Source organism: Lissotriton vulgaris, chromosome 5 (genome assembly GCF_964263255.1).
Source record: "Lissotriton vulgaris chromosome 5, aLisVul1.2, whole genome shotgun sequence".
NCBI classification, from domain to species: Eukaryota; Metazoa; Chordata; class Amphibia; order Caudata; family Salamandridae; genus Lissotriton; species Lissotriton vulgaris.
In genome coordinates, this window is record NC_141693.1 from 1,415,165,890 (window position 1) to 1,415,187,278 (window position 21,389).

Here is a 21,389-nt window from a genome sequence, read left to right on the forward strand (position 1 = left end):
TTCCAACTATGCAAGACATCACACAATCAAATTATCACCACAATTTAACACATTACATGCAATTATAGCAACCGCCGTTACCGCAACAGGAATTACTACAACTGGAATTACCGCATATCACAATCTAATGCAATGCAATTACCGCATATGCCATTACCGGGTACCATGATCTAATCCAACGCAATTCCCGCAAATGCAATTACCGCAAATAGAAATTACCGCAAATGCAACGCTCCCTATTAATACTCACACCTTCTTCAGTAACCGCCTTCTTGGACCGCCTTCTAATACCGCTTTGCCAACCTTCAAGTTCTGGGCATTGGAATCAGGAATCAGGACTTTTTGGGGCTTGGGCCGTTTTCTAACTTGGGCAATTTTTTTGTAGCTCCTTCCAGGGCATTAACCTAAACTCTGCTCCTTCTGGTCAAGGTGTTTAACCTTACATCTGCTACCATCCAGTTCCAGCGGAAATCCCACCGTAATCTCGCTTCAAAAATCTACCAAATGTGGCACCATTACCTCTGATTACGTTACCCTGATTTCCGCTAAAGGTCAATGGATCTTTGCCACCGTTTATGACCAGGAAGCGTCTACATAAACACGGGCAATTAATAAAATGCAAATAAACATTTTAGCTAATAATGAGAGTTGTGAGCAGCTTTAAAGGGATTTATTTTCCAATCAAAATTTAAGAATCTCTGACTCTTCATTCAGTAGTCAGGTATGAATTAGGGTACAGAATTGATAACAGAAAAATTAAGTTAGCACAAAGCATCATAATTTGCAAACAGCGCGTTCCCTAAAGGAAAGAATTCCTATTCTAAGACAATTGGGCTCAAAATGATGTCAGTCAGAACTCCTGAAAAGTTCCAGAAGCAAGAGTTAGTTTGCATAAAGCCATATCAATAATTAATAATTGCCAGAATCTCCCATAAAGAGAAATCCAGCATAGAGCAAATAAGCCTTGACAAAGACAATTAGTCAAAGCACAAATCAGAATGGAACTAAACCTACATCTAATCTGCCTACATCTGCCTACATTCTGCTCTCCATCAAAGGTCTGCCCTCTCCTTCACTGCATCTGCAAACCACTTCTGCCCTCCTGCCTTCATTTCTGAGTCAGAATCAGAAACTTCTCTGCAGCTTTGTGTCTCTAAATCTCTGTCTGTCTCTCTCTCTCTCTCTCTCAAAGGGCTCTGAAAGTCTTCCTGCCTGTGTTCTGGAAAGAGTCCTCTCTCCTCTTCAACTCTCTCCTCACCCTAAAGCTCCTAATTAGGAACGCGTTTATCAAATCATAATGTTACAAAGCATGAAACGTGACTTTTCTTCCTCCAACTGCAATCCAGCATTCTCCAAAATGCCTCCACTCATCTGCAGATTTCATATGTCATCTCTCAGACAGGCAAAGATCCTTCCCACGCTACATTCTGTATCTTATTTAATACAATTTCATCTCCTAACCTTCCTTTTAAGAGACATTTTATTTCTAACAACACACATAACATAAGCTGCAAAAGAACCTCGTTTAATTAAGCAAGAAACATTAAACTTGGTAATTTACTTTTAAAATATGTGTTTTTCTGTTCTCACTAATGCAAAGAATTAAATGAGGCTTTGTTCAAGATTTCCAGCAACTACAAAGATAAAGCTCAGATGAGGTCACAGCTGTCAATTATGCCACTGTTCTCTTAAAACTGAGAGAAAAAGATTCCTTTCCTATGACAGAAACTCTGAGAGCAAATGCTGAATGAGGAGCAACAGATGAATTAGGAGCTTGTTCTGTTTTCTACATTATAAAATGTTGTGCTAATTCAAATACAAGTTATTTCTACTAATGCACATTTTAACACTTTCACATGTTAGAATCACATTTTCATAGTGAGAACAACTTCTAACTAAACACATTTAAATCAATCTATGAATTACTTGAACATGGGTTACATAAATTGCTGAATGAAGTCTGTGAATTTCACGAGATCATGTTTTCACTCTGTGGCATAGAAATCTGCGTGTCACCTTTCAAATGAAGTTTTTTGTTTTTGAAGCAAAGGCAGTTTTCTTTACAGGTTTACCATTAGTAGAAAGCACAGGTTTGGGCTTTTTCAGTGACGTAGCATTCAGTCGCAGATTTACGATATCTTGTAAATCTAGAGATGTGTCTTGTTCCATGGGTGTTACGTGGGAACAGCCACAGCAGCACCCATGAAAGGCCCCTTCAATGCAAAGTGCTGCGTGTGAAGGGGCTGTATTTACATGGGGAGGAAAAGTCACGCAGGGTGGCTTTTCCTGTCCTTGTAAAACATTTAGGAGCCCCCTCCGCCACCAGTACGGCACGAAAGGTGACGAACTGGTGGTGCAGGGGGCATGTAAATCTGCCCCTTAGTGTCCGAATAGAAGCTTCAAATTCTTGTGCTTAGTGAAGGGGGTGAAACTAGATTTACGAGTGTAAGTTAATACTGTCAAAAAGGAAACATTCATAAGTCCAGCACCACACAGGCCAATCATGAATATTTTCTCACTGAAAATAATGGAGACCAGGACTTAAAATATAACAAAAAATATAAATAAATATAATCTAAATTTTACAACTTATTTACAATTAATATATTTATAATTTAATTATAAAATATTTTAACAATATAAAGAAATAACTTTATTTACTTCTATAAAACACATTTAGGGGTTGATTCCGATTCGGAAAATGAATCCGTACGACGATTCGTATTCGAAGCCGTTTTCGTACGATTCGTACAAATCCGTCTGAATCGCGTAGTATGATCCGTAGGATAGAAATCTGTTAGAATCCGTGCAAAACGTACAAAATACAAGGCGAAGTCCATACGAATTAGACTCTCACAGTGAACAATATGATTCGCAAACATGCCGTACGACCCGCCAAGTACGATCTGGACTGGGTAATGAATGCATGATACGTACGGAACACGTCTTGTATAGGCAATTCGTACAGAGAGCCACACATTCACATACGCACCATACCCCTAAGCGCACGGGGTGTATGTACCGTACACCTACGGCTTTGGGGGTTACGAACTATACCCCTATGCGCCGTACGCCAATATTCATGGGGTGTACGCACGGGGGACATATGCACCGTACACCCTGAAATCCAGGGGTGTACGTACCTTACCCTGACGCACCGTACCCCTGATATCATGGGGTGTACGCACCATACCCGGAGGGGTCAGTTTCATATGCATTTCGAGGCAAAATATGCTTTTACGGATGTTTTAAGCGCCCGTAGAAAAAGAGTCGTACGGAGTGTTGTCGATACGATTGGTACTTGCTGGGTAGGAAAATACAGCTTCGATCCGTAAGGACGTCAAGTACTGCGCCTTCCGAGTGCGATTTGTACGGATCAGTGTGTTGTACGGTCTTCGGTACAATTCGTACGGAGAACTGCTTTGGGTACACATCGTACTAGGTCGTACGTACGGGTACAGTTCTCCATACAAATCGTACGGGAAAAAAGCTATGTACGGCTATTCGGAGGGCATTTTCCCAAATAGAAATCGGCCCCGTAATAATTATTACTGCATAATAAAAAATGTGCTTATAAAGCATAGGCAAAAATTAAGTTAGTAGTGCTGTAATATTGCTTTGTATTTTGTACCACATTGAAAATAGATATACAAATCTAACTTACATTAATATTTAACATACTAATATTTTTATTAATCTTTGTAAAGATTTATTAACTTTTACATTTTCCTTTCTGCATTACCAAAGGAGAACTCCACCTCGACTGCAAAGCTTCACTGTGGTAAAATTTAGGGAAAAGTTAAAAAAAAGTTAATTTAAAGGAGCACTGTTTTTAAGCTCTGCTTCGTGTACTTTTGAAACGCTTTTACTTTATTTTACTAAACTGAAACTGAGCATTTTATGTTTTAAGTATTGCACTGAATGGAGATAATTGTTGTTTGTTTTAAAACTGTTTTGAATTTGGTTTTAGCTTTCTTAAAAACTGGGAATTTCGGTCCAGGGTAGTAGGGGGCATAGAGAGAGAATGTTTGCCTCACTAACCATAGAGTCCTAGCTGAAGGAGGTTGGCAGTCTAGTTGCAGACTCAACCTCTTCCTTAATTGCACACCACGGACCGGGCCAGCAGCGGGCGCGTTCCTTTGGCAGGACCTGTCTGCGCCGGTCCACGCCCAAATGGGCCCAGGGGACAGGGATGCTGGTCTGCGAAACCTAGACTCACTTATTTATTCTAAACAACAGTTGATATTACTAAAACCGCAGGTGCACCCGGCCTGCGCCTCACAATCAGAAGCTGATAGCACTAACACTATATGCGCCCAGTGTGGCTATGAGATACACTTTTACTCAATTAGGCAAACTAGGATGCAATTAAGTTTCTTAAGTTATGGAACTCCAATGAGGTCCACTTAAAAGAATACATACAATTAATACATAAAATACAATAAAACCACGTGAAAATACAGAATGACAATGCAGTCCGAATACAAATTTTGTCAACATATAGCAGTTTCAAGGGATTAAGTTTAAAATTTAGCAGCAAACAATGAGGAAACAGGGTATATCCTGAGTTATGCAAGTAACAATTAGAAAGCAGCTGGGACAACATAGAGATCAAAGTTTGGAATTAGCAACCGGCAATAGGAGAACAGGGCATATCCTGAATTGTGCAAACAACAAGTAGAGGGCAACCGGATCTTGTGCAAATTTTCAATTTAAGGTTAAAATTTAGAGAAGCAAAAAACCTTTCGAATGGAAGACAAAACAATGCGGAATACATTCCTATTTAAGAGGGGAAAAACGACTACAAAGAGGGTCAAAGATTCAAAAATGATATCCCACTCGGAAAATATATAGTTAAAATATGTACATAAATTCCTTAAAAGGTTGAACAATTTTACGCACACTGCTTCATTTTTGGCATTAAAAAGAAAGTTGCGAGCTGAGGCTACATCCTTAACACCATTTAGTAAAAACATCGGCCTAAGCCAGAGACTACGATGAAAGGCCAGTGCCGGACAAACAAACAAAACATGATCCAAGTTCTGGATGCTCAGTTCACAAAAATTAATATTTTTAAAATTTTTCGAATTCTGAAACCAGTGTGCCGTTAAATTATTTAGAGGTAGGAGATTTAATCTAAATAAGGAGAACCTAAGTTCCAAGTTAAATATTTCTGGGGAAGTTTCGGGGAAGTGGTCCTGGCTATTATCTCTCTTTAGTATTACAGAACTCAATATCTCTATTAAATCTGATCTTACCACTTAAGTTTTTTACGATGGATTTTAACTAGAACGAATGGTGCTCATGGGTCCAAATGGTATGCAGGCCTAATCAATGCCCATTCAGTCCCAAGGAATACCCCTGATATAAGAGCCTTTGTAGATAAAGACCCTTTAGACATGCTGTTTGTGACTGAAACGTGGTTCAACTACAGCTCAGGCCCAGACATCCATCTTGCCCTTCCTTTGGGTTACCAGATACATAGATTGGACCGGACAGAGAGAGTAGGTGGTGGTATTTCTATTATTCTGAAATATGAATTCAAATGTACTATAACTCAGCTTTATCTCCCATAATGTGAAAGTCTACAGTTTCACATAGCACTATCCCCTACCCGCACCTTATCTGGGATACTTATTTATAGACCCCCAGGAACAAACTGCAGGTTCATGGAGGCACTACCTGACTCCTTAATTAGTGTTGCAATAGAGAAATCCCATATGACTATTTTGGGTGATTTTAATTTTTACTCTGATGAACCATATACCCCTTACATCAAATGGCTACAAGGTGATTTAGAAGCTTTACAACTAACGCAACTTGTGATCTCACCCACGCAGGGAAGAGGGCATATATTTGATCTTATTTTTTCTAATGACCCCGAAATCACTGTACTAAAAACTATCCTAGTCCCTAGTCAGATCACTTTTAATTTAGATTTGGCCTACCCAAACCTGCACAGTAGGAGAAATCTCAAGCCCAAATGATTGTACGGCGTAGTTGGGCTAGATTGGCCCCAGAAACCTGGCAGACGGTCCAAAATTTGCTGGTAATATAGAAGAGAAATATCAGTAATGGGAAGACTGGATTACCCAGTCGGCTGACATGTGTGCCCCTATGAGAACTATTATCGATAAAACATGCCCTAGAAGAGCACCATGGTACAATGAACAGCTTTTGGAATTAAAAAAACAATGTAAGAAACTGGAGAGACTATGAAGAAAGAATCATGATCCAGCTTTAAAAACCAGATACAAGCTGCTAATTAGGGCCAATCATAATGATATGGCGAATGCTCAAGTGAAATTTTATGAAGAAAAAATCTCTCAATCAGCTAATTTCTCGAGGGAATTTTTTAGAGTTGTTAAAACGCTAACTAACCCCATGAAAATACGAAAACCCTCCTGGTCTTAGTCGAAAGGTGTAATGACATAGCTAGCTATTTCTATAAAAAGGTAATAGAAATATATGACCTATTCTCAAAGGATAGGGACGTGAACTTGGAGATAGGTACAGAGGTGGTTGGACCCTTATCCTTCCCAAAATTAGCTTATTTCCCCAGACTTGTGGTAGAAGAAATTCATAATCTAATAAAAGGTACTAAATCTGGATCACCTATTGATCCAGCCCACCCCTGATTTTATTTAAAGCACTGGAGACCATTTTACCCTCCATAATGGAAATGTTCAACCTATCACTAGAAACTGCTTTGGTCCCTAAAGCTTGGAAGCATGCAACCATTAGGCCTTTACAAGAAAAAGCCAATATGGACCCTACTGTCTTTAGCAATCTACGCCCTATATCACTTTTGCCATTTATCAGCAAACTTTCAGAAAAGCATGTAAATAATACATTGATTAACTTCCTGGAAACTAATGAAATACTGCATCCCACTCAGATGGGTTTTCGTACCTCCCATAGTACAGAATCAGTACTGTTGGTGGTCACGGAGGAGTTAAAGGCACTATTGGATGAGGATGGTTCTGCCACCATCCTTTTGTTAGACCTCAGTGCAGCATTTGACACCGTAGATCATACCACTTTAATGGGGAGACTAAGAGAAATAGGAGTCCATGGCCTTGCCATGGACTGGTTGGCTTCTTTTTTGGAAGACAGGTCCTTCCAAGTGATGGAGGGGGACTGTTTCTCAGACCACCTCCCAATTACATGTGGCGTCTCACAGGGATCTTCCCTTAGTCTTACCCCATTTACTGTTTATGAACGACCGCCGGCTAATATAGCACAGGAAGATGGTGTCTCAGTGGTGGCATATGCTGACGACACTCAGCTGATGCAGACGGGCTTGCCTTTGTTCTGCCAAAGGCGCGCCAAAGGCAAGCCTGTCTGCACCCCTCTGCACCCATCCGCGCCCGGACCGGGCCCAGGGTCACAACCCCTACACAAACTAAGACAGTTCATGAGAGGGTAAGTTACTCTATTAAGGAGTTACTCCTACTGAGACCAAAGCCCTGCCGCCCCACACTATCACCACTGTTAGAAATCAAACACTGCCCAAACTGTCAGCACACCTTTGAGTTTTCACACTGCTGCAGTTTATCTACACCCTCGACCCTCTCTGCCAGACCGGATAACAAAACTTACAAGGCAGGACTAATCAACGCACGTTCTTTAGTGAAACATAATTCCGAAATGGCAGAACTCATAGAATCATAAAACCTAGATTTTATCTTTATCACGAGACCTGGGCTGATGAAGTTTCAGACACAGATCTAATACTAGCCATTCCTGAGGTATATACAATTATCAGAGTAGATAGAAAAGGGAAACGGGATGGTGGCTTGGCTATTATTGCCAGAAATGAACTAAAGATGAAAGGCTCAGACCAAGGCAGCAATCCGGACTGCGAAACTCTATCCTTCCAAATTAACATTATGCACAACTATACATTTAATGGACTTTTGATCTACAGGCCACCAAAAGCCAAAACTCCTCTGACACAACTACTAAGCCCGTTCCTGGAATCCAGTGTAAGAAGCCCAGACTTCACCATTCTGGGTGATTTTAACCTACACCTTGAGAAGAGTGCAGACTCAGGCACAGCCACACTGATAGATGCATTCACTAACTTAGCCTTCGAACAGATAGTGAAGAAGGACACTCATAAAGCAGGGCACACTCTCGACAGAATTTTTACTTCCAACAAGAACATTGAGATAATTGAAATTCTTCCAGTTCCATGGTCAGATCATAAAGCTATAACTTTCTCCTTAAAAGTGAAAAGGAATGTAGGGGCAACCTCCCCCCCTACCTCCCACACCTACATCATATTTAGATTGGTCGAGGCTAGACACCCTTAAACTAAAAGAACAACTCTCTTCTACCACTCCTCAACTAATACCAGAAAGTAACGGCGCCACTTCTCAAATCTCCAACCGGATAACGGCTGCCATTAGAAAAGCAGTACCATTAAAAAAAGCTACATTAGGGGAAAACAAGTTATCCAAACCATGGTTCTCCGAGTCTCTCAAGGCTCAAAAACGAAAATGCAGAAAATTGGAAAGGATATGGAGAGTCAATTACGACCAGGAGAGGAAAACTGAATATAAAACCTTCACTGAGCATATATTAAAAAAATGATCTTTACAGAAAAAAGCATCTACTTTATTCTGAAAATAGAGGAGGCTAAAAACTCCTGTAGAGAACTTTTCACTACTGTCAAAAAACTGTCAAAAATAATAACCGACAATCAGGCGCCTATCAGCGCAAACTTTTGTAACATGCTAGGTCAATTTTTTATTGATAAAGTGACCTCAGTATATGAGTCATTTAAATCTGCTGACATGCAGCCCCTACATCCGAAAAACCTGAACCCAGCGAAGAATGTTCCCTAACAAAACCGAAACCACTGTTTCAGTTTTCACCGCCCTCTTTAGAACAAGTATATCAGGCAGTTATGATCACTAAATCAAGGGGACTTGAGGACCCATGTCCACCAAAAGTGCTTCACCTTTTTCCTGAGCTCCTAAGTGAACAACTGGTTCGGCTTATGGGCCATATAGTGAACTCTGGTCACTTCCCTGATCTTTGGAAATCCACATCAGTACTACCACTTCTCAAGAAACCTAACTTAGATCCACAAGAACCAGGGAACTGCAGACCTATAGCCAGAATACCTTTTGGTGCTAAGGTTCTGGAGAGATTGCTGAACAAACAACTTGCCCAATTTCTCGCACACGCAAACATCCTTGACCACTCTCAGTACGGTTTCCGAGAGGGACACAGTACTGAAACAGCCCTGTTGATGGCAGTTGAAGAACTCAGGAGTGTACTGGATACCGGATGGGAAGCCGCCTTGATCCTGTTTGATCTTTCTGCGGCCTTCGATATGGTCAGCCATGATACACTCCTGGGTCGGCTTGCAAAGGCCGATGTACATAACCAACAGTAGCTAACCTTTTCCCTCCTGAGGCGGAAGCTGGGAGGTCTCTCTCTGTCACTTGAATATTTTAAGCTTCTACCCGGTATTTTTAAACTTTGTGTGATTGCAGTGATTGCAGCGCTTGAATAATAAGCGCCTGTGACTTCGAAACTGTAGAGACTTTGTTAGCGCTTCTCAGGGCTCTGTGTGCCTTCCCCCCTCTCCTGCCTCCGGACCGCCCTCGGCCGAATATTGACGCCGAGGGCTGGGACTTCGGTTTGTGGTGGCCATATTGGGTGTGGGCCAGGCAGGTGACGCGCTCTAGCAGCGCCTTAAAAAGAACGGTCACGACTCCGCGCAGCGGAAGCGTACAGCGAACGCGCCGGACCTGCGCCGGAGTCGTGCCAGAGTCCTGCCCGTCTGCGCCCGTCCGCGACTGGACGGGACCAGGGGCCATGGACCCGACACCTATGTTCATCAGGTATTCGCCCCAAACCCTATTACATCTTAGACCTAACCCTCACCCTAAATTTTCTAGAGATTCCTGGCCGTGTCCTGAGGGCCCTTTCTCCTGTATACACTGTAAATATCAAGCCACCTCCATAAAACCTACTACTGAGACGTTAAACATAAAGGAACAAACTCCAACCAAAGGGCAAAAGGAGACAAAATGCCTCCTCTTAAATGTTCGCTTCCTTCCCAGACACCAACTTGAGGTTTGGGACCTAATACACACTACAAAGCCCAACCTCTGTTTCCTAACCTGGTTGAAACCCCACACGATCCCTGCAATCGCTGTAGGGGTCCCCCTTGGATACAAGTTTACTCATTTTGACCGTCCAGAGAAAACAGGTCGTGGCTTAGCCATCATGTATAAAGAACATCTGAAAGTCATTATATTAGAATAGAAATATAGCCCTCTCTTTGAAATCATAATTTTTAAAATGCAATAAGCCACTAATATATTTTGGAAAGGAGCCTTAGTTTATCGCCCTCCGGGGCCCGCTACAGGCTTCTCCCTTGCAATATTGGAACTTCTGGCCCCTCACTTTAAAGCCAAAGATGATTTCCTTCTTCTTGGCGATTTCAACGTCCATGCTGATAACCCCTCACTTCCTGAAACAAAGTCCCTGGTCTCAGAATTATCTTCCCTCGGTCTGACCCTACAAAATCACGAACCCACCCACAAAGGTGGACACACTCTGGATCTGGTCTTCACTAATTTTCCTAGGGTGTATTGTCCCTCCCCAACCCAAATAATTTGGTCTGACCACCATGTTGTGGACTTCTCTATATCCAAGGTGGCCAAGCCTTCCAACAGAAATCCCCTTCCCCCTGTTTGGCGTCGGCAATGGTATAAAGTCACCGCAGAGGAACTGCAAAAGGTATGGAAGCAGCCCACTCTTTCAGGGACAGATAGCACAGAGACAGTCTTAACCAAACTCAACACGTCCCTTAGAGAAGCAATTGATCCAATAGCTCCTCAAAAATTACACAAACAATACCCTGCTACCAAACAGGAAACATGGTACACTGAGGAGCTTCGAACAGAAAAACAAAATTGCAGGAGGTTGGAAAAAAAGTGGAGAAAGACTCATTCCGAAGAAAATAAGATAGAACATCAGAAGTCGCCAGCCAGATATTACAAAATATCAGACTTGCTCGGAGGAATAGTCTTTCCCAACGTCTCGCAGAAGCGGGAAATCATTCTCAGGAATTATTTAAAATCCTTAAGGACTTTGTAAAACCTACAGCATGCAAAAGCCCTGATGATTTCTCCCTACAACTGTGCGACAAAATCTCCCTGTTCTTCGAAAATAAAATCAACTTGATCTACGACAAAATTCTATCGGCCCCCAACCTAAATAGTAATAACTCACTCTTTCCTTGCACTCTGCCCACATGGAGTAAAGCAACACTTACGGCATTCCCAGCAGTCAATGAATCAGATCTTACCTCCCTAATGAATCATATAAAATCTGGATCTCCAGATGATCTCTTATCAGCCAAAACCACTGTTTCTCTGCAAAATTTGCTTAAACCTCATTATTTAACATTGATCAACCATTCTCTCAGGGAAGGAACTGTGCCTAAAGAATGGAAAAAGCAGTGGTGAACCCAATCCGAAAGAATGCAGCAACTCCATGGACTGACCTCTCCAACCTTCAACCCATTTCCCTGACCGAGAGACATGTCAACACCCATCTATCCAAATACATCGAGGCAGCGGAGGGCCTAGACCTCTCGCAATCTGGATTTAGGCCCAACCACAGCACAGAATCTGCCCTCCTTTCAGTGACCGATAACATCAAGATGTCACTGGATGGAGGAAACTCAGTGATTCTAGTGCTGTTGGACTTGTCCGCTACCTTCGACACTGTATCCCATGAGATACTTCTCGGTCGTCTGAAGGAGAGGGGAGTGGAAGGGGTGGCTCTCGCTTGGCTGGAGAGCTTTCTCTCGGATCGCTAACAAGAGGTGAGATTGGGCTCCCACCATTGTATCCCACCATCTCAAGGTGCTCACCAAGGGAGTACCACAGGGCTCATGCTTAAGCCCCACACTTTTCAACGGGTATGTGGCTCACTTGGCGGACATTGTAAGATCTTACGGGTTCACCCCTGTGTCGTACGCTGATGACACCCAGCTTTTGTTCCCTTTTAAAACCTTAACGCCCGCAATAAAAAAATCATTTGCGGAAGGAATGAGGGCAATTTTTCATTGGATGGCCAGCAATCGCCTCCAGCATAGGCAAGACTGAGGTAATGCTGTTTGGGGAGGCCACATTTCTGTGGTCCCCGGACTGGTGGCCTCTGGATCTAGGACCAACTCCAAGCCCCAAACAGACCGTCAAAAATCTTGGCATACGCTTAGATAGAGCATTGCTCTTCAAAGAACATATAAATCAAGTAGCAGGCTCCTGCTTCCAGGTCATAGGTCTGCTACGACGTGTCTTCCCATTCTTATCTGACTCTTACAGGAAGGCTCTCGTCCAGGCCCTAGTTATAAGCAGGATGGACTACTGCAATGGCCTGTTGATCTCTGCAAATGAGGAACAACTGCAGAGATTGCAGGTGATTCAGAACATTGCTGCGAGATTAATCCTCAACGCCCAACCAAGGTCTACCCCACTCCCCTTGTTGTCAAAACTCCACTGGCTGCCAATCAGACAGCGTGTCAAATTTAAAATATGCTGCACAATTCATAGATGTCTATTTGGCAATGGACCTAAATATCTGAAAAAAATATTCAAACCCTACACTCCCAGTCGCACTCTGCGATCTATTGGCCAGCAATTACTCCAGGTCCCTAGGATAAAAAAAAGCCAGGCAGGGAAGACGTGCCCTGTCCTATAAAGGCCCAATCCTCTGGAACTTGTTGCCTTGTGCTCTCAAAAGCACAACCAATTTCCAATCTTTTAAGAAGTCCCTGAAAACATTCTTATTTGTCACCTGCTAATTATGCTTTACCATACTTCTCAGTCCTACTACTAGTTTTGGCTCTTTTGGTAATATTCAAGCGCGGAGATATCCTTTCGAGGATTGACTTCCAGCGCTATACAAGAATACAAATAAATACATCCGGACGCAAGAAAACTGTTGGCATCATATCTGCACAATTGGACCTTCACAGTTGAGCTGGGGGAAGCAAAATCCAAACCTTTCAGCTCCCCCTGAGGGGTTCCACAGGGATCATCGCTAAGCCCAACTCTTTTTAATTTGTATGTAGGGCCTTTGGCAGGAATTATTAGGACTTGCGGTTTCCTTCCGGTATCGTACGCAGACGACACCCAAATCGTTGTTTCAACTACAAATGACACCTCAGATACAGCAGATAAATTCAAAAACTGTATGCTGCAGGTTAGCCAATGGATGCAGAGAAACTGCCTGAAACTAAATGGTGACAAAAGTGAAGTCATGATACTAGGAGCAAGTAATGAAGTCTGGTCTCCAGAATGGTGGCCTGCTAATCTCAGCAATTGCCCATCCCCTGTCAACAAAGTGAAAAATCTGGGTATGGCGCTAGACAACAGACTAACGATTGATGCCCAAACTAACAAACTATTATCCACCATGTGGTACATCCTGAAAATGATCATGAAACTACTGCCTTACATCCCCATCGACTCCCGCAAAACTGTGGTCACGATGCTGGCCCTGTCGAGGCTGGATTATGGGAATGTCTTATATGCCGGAATGCAAGCCCAGGACCAAGCCAAACTACAGCCCCTGAAAAATTCAGCAGCAAGGCTGGTACTGGACATCCCCAGGTCTGAACACATTTCGCATCACCTGGATACTTTACATTGGCTTCCCATGGTAAAACGAATTAAATTCAAATATGTATGTCTAGCCTACAAAGTCCTTCATGGCTCTGGATCGCTGTTCCTGAGAACACGTCTCAAATTATACGAGCCACCAAGGGAACTGCGCTCCAGTCAGGCGAAACTGATCCAGATCCCCCGCTTCAAACAGGCTAGGTGGGGAGGAAGAAGCTTCCTGCTACATGCAGCCAAAGACTGGAACTGGCTCCCAATTGCAATCAAAAACAGCACCTCCCTGCTTTCTTTTAGGAAATTGGTAAAAACATGGCTGTTCAGTTCCGGTTAGCCAGTCTTCTCAATGTTGCACCAGTCTTCTGTCTCTCCAGCGCCAAGACGCCCACTGGCATGCGCGTGCTTTACAAAACCATAAATGAAATCAAATCAAATCAGATAGTCTCCCTAACAGATAATGCAACTCAGCAGTTGAGTCACTGTCTGGAGAGATGGTAAATTACATGGCAAATATCCATCTGAAATTAAATGGCGAAAAAAAAAGAGATTATGCTATTGGGAAAATCCACTATCCAGGCACCCCTGACACAGTTGCCCCCTTGTATGGAAAACCCACCTATACCCAAATCAGTTATAAAAAACTTGAAGGGCTGGATAGAGAACTCACTCACAATGGATTGCCCTTCCAGGAAACTGTCAGGAATATGTTTCTCTCTGCTTAAAATACTAAGGAAGATTATGGAGGTGATCCCGGAATATCTGAAAAAAACGGTCATCCAGTCTCTTATAATCTTGCACTTGGACTATGGAAACTCACTTTACGTGGGCGCGCCTAAATATGTGACGAAGAGACTACAGGTAGTAGAAAATGCGGCAGCAAGACTCCTTCTAAAAATCCGCAAACGCATTTCGACTAAAGCATTCAAACAGTTACACTGGCTCCCTATTGAAACAAGAATAACGTTTAAGTCCCTATTCCTGGCATATAGGCCTGTTAACAAAAAAGGTTCAATAAAACTGAGACAAATGATGTCCAGGTATATCCTGACCAAGCATCTAAGATCAGCCCAGCAACAGCTTCGTAGGACAACAAAAGCAAAAAGAGCCAGGTGAGGGGGGGGGTTTGCCCACCTGGTACCAAAGATGTGGAATGCCCTCTCATATAAAATAAGAATTCTACCTAACGAAACCGTTTTCAGGAAACATCGCAAACCTTTGCTGTTTCCCTTGTAGACGCTCTATGGATAAAAGCTTTTAAACAGTACTCTTTAGTGCTGGGAAGCCCTCGGCAGCCACGCACTCTACAAATTCTTTAACATAAACATAAACATAAAAAGAAAGAGTAAAAACGTTTATGGTAAATCTTGTGTGGGGGCTAGTTCATTTCCCATTAAATAATAAGTACAAATCAAGAAGAACTGGCTTACTCCCTTGAAGCTTGTTGTTTATGTGGGGGGAAACAAATAGTTTTTTATGAAAACCCTCACCCACCAACCTAGTCGGTGGCATGCTTCATCATCGGGTCCCACCCTAGGTGCTGAGAGCACCACCAAATGACCTGAAATATGACCAAATATGGCACCAGATGTGTTACAACAGGACTACTATTTGTTCTCATTTTGAAGCAACCATTTCTCCATGTTTATGTCGGTTTGTGTTTTGTCTGTCTTATTCCTTTTCAGGTTTTACAGCAGCATCAGAAGTATATAATCTCCTGCCTTTTCCGCACCTTAGCCTGTGCAGCACTTTTCACAATTTATGGCCAAGTAAATAACACCTGACCACCACATCCTTTATCATACACTACCACAAAGGTCTTGAAGAAAGCCATCACACTTTGGAGTATGGCTGAAACATGTAGACCTATTTCCAGAATATCAGAGGCTTAACGGCAAACTCTACACATATCCACCGTTTCTAGTTTTTAACCTTGTCATAGGGCCCATCATTAAAAATTAACTTATAAGGGACCCTATTGACAGCTTTTAACATCACCTTCGTCACATCACTTTGCACACACAAATTCCTGCTCTGATATAATTCAGGTGTCGCAGCACACCGGAGGTGCACTCAGCACCTTGGGCGGGACCAGATGATGAAGCATGCCACCAACTAGGGTGGTGGGTGAGGGTTTTCATAAAAAACTATTGGTTCCCCCCCATAAACAAGCTTCAAGAGTGTAAGTGGGTTCTTCTTGATTAAAAACACTTAAGCACTATCAACTTGATTTTGAGTTGATAATTAAATATATCAAATTAAATTGAAATTATTTCTGAGAAGTTTAAATAAAAAACTAAATCCCCACCTAACATATCATTTTTAATTTTTTATTATGACTGATAATTTTTATTAAACGTGATGTACAGAATACATTAAAATTTATTTAATTATATGTTAATAAATAAGTATTAGTACATTTGAATATGTAATCATATTTAAATAATAAAAGACTTCTCTTTTTCGAATTTTTCAACATCAAAATATATTTATTTATATTTTTATCCATTTTAAATAATTAATTTTAATTTAAAATTATTTCCTATCAGATTTTATTTTAAGTCCGTCCTGCAATTTTTCAGTAACAGTGGGTGGCTATGTATGGTGCCCGACTGACTCAAACTCTGAGCTAGAGTATTTCACAACAGTTTTGGGTCCTTCTTTGGTTGTAGTTACTTTAGTACTGCAATTTGTGAATAGCAATAAGCTTATCCATAAACACCTTCTGTTAGAAATGGGAGTCTCTAGTTGGAAGAGGTAGGTACCTTTGTCCAAATAGGGACCCTTGCTTCTAGTCAGGGTAAGGGAAATACTCCATGCTCACCCCCTTGGTAGCTTGGCATGATGAGACATGCTTATTTCAGAGGCAGTGTGCAAAGCATTTGCGAACACAAGCAGAAATACAGTGAAAACACTACAAATGGACACCACACCAGTTTAGAAAAATAAGTAATCTTTACCTCAACCAAAACAAGACCAAACAACAGAAATCCACAATACAGTTTTAAAAATGAGGCTTTCAAATGGTAGAAATAGGTCATTCAATGCAAGTTGTAAATGCAACAATTTTCCCACAAAGTACCTTTGAGAAGTCACGCAAAACAAACAAAATGGCCACAGAGATTGTGATGCGTTGGCTCCTTGCTTTGGGGGAGTTGATAAATCGGTTCCTACCTGCAGCTCAGGGGATGTGATGCGTCTGTTCCTTACCGGAGAGGATGGATAAGTCTGTTTCTTACTGTGGCCCCCAACGATGTGACAAACTTGGCGCCTCGATGTGATGCGATGATCCTGTATGAAGTGTGGTCTCGTGCAACCACACGGCAGGTCTGCATAAGAATCGGGCGGCGATCTCGGACTACGGAGATAGTTACACCCGATGTGTCGTGCAGCGGTTTCTCAAGCCACGGCAGGCGCTGCAACAGTTTCTTCAGCGATGCGTCGGAAACTGGTATAGAAGCAACAAGATTCTTCAATGTTGCGTCAATTTTCCAGCTACCAGCGGCAAACAGTCTCCAGAGGTCCTGAACAGTAGCAGGCACCTCTTTGCAGGTTGGAATTCCCAGCCAGGAAATTCAGGGGAGCTGGTGGTGAAGTCTTTGTGTCCCTGGGACTTCAAAACAGGAGGCAAGCTCAGTTTCAAGCCCTTGGAGATCTTCCTCAAAATGACAAAGCAAACCGCAAAGTCCTTTTCCATCTTGTTCCCAGGGTCAGTTATGTTTACAAGATGTTATAAAAAAACTCCCCATTCTGTCCTATGGGAACAGATAGCTGTGCAATAGCGAAAAACAAACTTGGCAGTATTTCAATATCATGACATGCCACACACATCAGGCCATGTCCTACCTTTCACATACAATTCACCCTGTCCACAGAAGTACCTTGAGTCTACCTTAGGGTGACTAATTTGTAGAAAAGGGAAGGTTTAGGACTAGCAAGTGTGAGCACTTTCCAAGTTGACATGACAGTCCCAGACTGCACAGAGGCTCTGCAATGTAAGCCAGAGTTACATTTTACAGGCTGCTTCTGTGGGTGGCACAATCAGTGTTGCAGCCCACTAGCAACATTTGATTTACAGACGATGGGCACACACAGTGCACTATACTAGGGTCTGACAAGTAAATCAAATATGCCAACCATGGAATCGCTAATCCAAAACAACAATTTACACAGAGAGCATATGCACTTTAGCACTGATCAGCAGTGGTAAAGTGCCCAGAGTCGTAAAACCAACAAAAACAGGCCAGAAACAATACAGGAGGAAGGCAAAAAATTCTGGGATGACCCTGCAAAAAAGGTAAAGTCCAACATGACCCCCTTCCACCCTAAAGCTAGGGTAGACTAATCGATACCTTCATAGGCTTCCCTGCTTGGGGCTATTGAACATGGACCCTGACCCGCAACTGCAGGGACATACTCCAGTTCTCTGCCATTCTGAACCGATTTGGAACCCTCTGTCCATACTCTCAAGGCCCACTAAGCTCACCCATGGGGAACCCTTCTCCTCACCTGTGGAAATCATCTGTGCAGCACCTAACCTTAGCTTGCTCAGGTGTTTCCCAACAGACAGATAGTACCCACATGACCAACACAGTAGTGTGGCCCAGTCTACCCCCGGGGTGTGACTCTTGTCCCCCCAGGGGCCAGTCTGTCAAGCAGGACAGCAAGCCAACCATTGGCCACTTACTGTGGTCAGTGATGAGACCCGGGCGCTATGTCTCTCAGGGCTCTCAAACTCTGTGGCGTCAGAGAAAGAGGGGCAGTCGGTCCAGGTGCTTAGCACCCTTGGTCCACTCTCACTCCTGTCATGTCAGGTATGACATCCTGACACTGACTCACCAGCCTGGGCCTGTACCCAGAGGCTGGACAGGAGACTGGGGTGGGCTATCCCACACTCGGTCCTCCTCCTCAGTGCTCTGCACCCTCGCACCTGAAGTGATACCCCCCTCTAGAATTGTCAGGGCACATTTCTCCCACCAGTTCAGGAGTTCTATCCTGCAACTGGGATCCTGGCCTAGGGTCTATACCCTTAGACTGGGCAGGGGTCAGGGGTGAGGCTTCCCTTGCCTCGCATCCTTTACTGGGGTCCTGCACCCTCCCACCTGCAGAGGTGTCTCAGAAGACAAACCAGTAGGGGCACTGTAAGCAGTCGCCCCAATCTCCAGGTCAGGGGGGACACCCTGAACCTGGCCCTCCAACCCAGGGTCTGTACCCTTAGGCTGGACCTACGCCTGGCAACCCAGGACTTCTGGGGGAGTACACCACCCCCCCGCCCCAAGGGAAACACACTCCTCTGGAGCTGTGTCAGAGTCTGCCTGGCGGAGGTCTCCAGCCTCGTATCCACCTGACAGAGCATGAAGACCTCCCAGGCCAGAAGTGGCTTCACTAGGTTCAGTCCTGCGGCGCTCTGACCTCAGAGCTAGCAACCCCTGACCCACTGGTCCTTTCACTAGAGACTGTGTCCCCCTCTCACCCCTCTCTGTGGACTCATGCACCCTCCCCACTGTAGCTGTGCAGCCAGACACCAGAGCTGGCGGATTACTGGTTACAGCAGTCTCCCCCAGCTCAACTGACACCTTGGGATTCCCTCAAGGCGATAGCCTCCCAGTAAAGACTAGGCCCCCCTCCTAGTGTTCACTCATTGAATCAACCAGGCCTTGGGACTGGGTTTCGGGCACCTCTGGACACCGTCCACTACCACTCCTTCTCCTTTGAGACAAGACTGGGACCCTACAACCCTCCCACTACTCTGGGACCTATCTGGGCTGCCACAACCCTCCCCTACCTCACTTGGTTGGGGATAACCTGAGCCACCACCTTTAGGGTCACCCCCAGATGCCTCTTCAGACCCTTTGGAGTCCACCAAAAGGTCTGCCTCCAGTGTGAGCTCCCTGGGGTCAGAGAACCCCCACTCCACCAGGCATTGGCGTAGCTCTGGAAAACAGGGTCCTAAAATATTCTCTCCACAATTTGAATCATACAACCCCACACAGTTGTTAACCAATCTAGTCTTTGCCTTACCATCCAGTGACTCACATACGTACCACACCACTCTCTTGAGATTGCCAAGACAGTGTCTGAATGTCTCTGTCACTCAACCCACACTCTTCTGGGCAGTCTCCACACTCACACACCAGGACTTCTACCATGGTGGAACCCCTCTCCCTCCACCTCTCATCTAGAGTTAGTAGAGTGTCCCACCCACCACTAGGACAATGAACCCCTGTGCTAGTTCCCCAATCCACCCACGGGACACTGCGCACCACTGGAGCTACCTCATATCCTTGAACCCCCTGGTGTATGTTAACCCCCTCCTTCAAGTAAGGCACCACATGTCTGGGTGTGGGTACTGCTCCCTCAGCACCAGATAACTCAATTTTGCTGCCACCATCTGAGCTTGACTCCACCGCCAACCCAGCCAAGCTCAATTCCTTAGCTACACACATTTATTTTTCCTGGGCTAAGGACTTCGTGGTCTCAGGTCTAAGCATGGGTGGATTTTGCGGATCCACGAGCCGCGGATTTTGCGGATTTGCGGATCGTGGATCCGCAAAATCCGCTGATTTTGCGGATTTGCGGATCCGCGGATTTGGGGCGGGGCTTCCATGCGAGTGCACATGCCTCTTGTGTGCATAAAAGGTCAGAGAAAGATCAGTTCAGCAGATGAAGAGAAAGACGCCCCTGGTCACAAGAACAGCACGGGTATTGTGCTGATTTTCCACGGTAGAGTTGGGAAAAAAGGCACACCTGTCCAGCCTCGACGACGCTCACGATTGTTTTTGGGCTAATAAATGAGTCAATGAATTTGAGCATCAACTAGTTCGAGCGACCATGTGTGTGTTACTATGCAATCGCCCCGAAGGGCGCAGGGGTCCCTTGAGTGAGCTGTCCATCATAGTGGGTGAATGGCTGGAAGACGGTGCAAACCGCGAGTCTGTGGGCGGGGCCAAACGTGCGGGGCTTCCATGCGAGTTCACATGCCTCTTGTGTGCACAAAAGGTCAGAGAAAGATCAGTTCAGCAGATGAAGAGAAAAAGCTCCTGGTCACAGGAACAGCACTGGTATTGCGCTTGTGAAAGTCAAGGATGCAAAAGCCTCTATCCAGCATCACAGCTGATTTTCCACTGTACATTTGGGGAAAAAAGCACACCAGCCTGGCCTGTTGTAACTATTTTACGATGGCGCCAGGAAAGCTGCCAGCGCCATTCTAAAATAGTTACTAAATTAGCTTCAACAGGAAGCTCTAATACTTAAAATCGAGCACCTGCTTTATTTTATCTATTAGAGCTTCCTGTTGAAGCTAACTTAGTAACTATTTTAGGATGGCGCTGGCAGCTTGCCGGCGCCATCGTAAAATAGTTACAACAGGCCAGGCTTCAACTTTTGTCCCCGGATCGGCCGCTCGCGGATTTGCGAATTCTCGGTAAATTCGCGGGAGTTCGCGGATCGCGAATTTACCGAAAATTCGCAAAATCCGCGAGCGGAACGGATTTTAAGCTCATGCTTACTCAGGTCTTCTCGAGCTCCTCATCAAGCTCTCTCCGCCTCTGCTCACAAGACTGAAGCCAGCCATCTTTTTATGTCATTCAGGGAAGTCCTCCTCCTCAGTCTCCACTGGTAGAGTTGGCCCCCAGCGGGGTTACTCATAATGAGGATGCCTCTATATCCTCCCTGGACCTTCTCTTCACAGGCAACCCTCTTTACTTGCAGAACGCACATAGCTCCTTCATTGTGTAG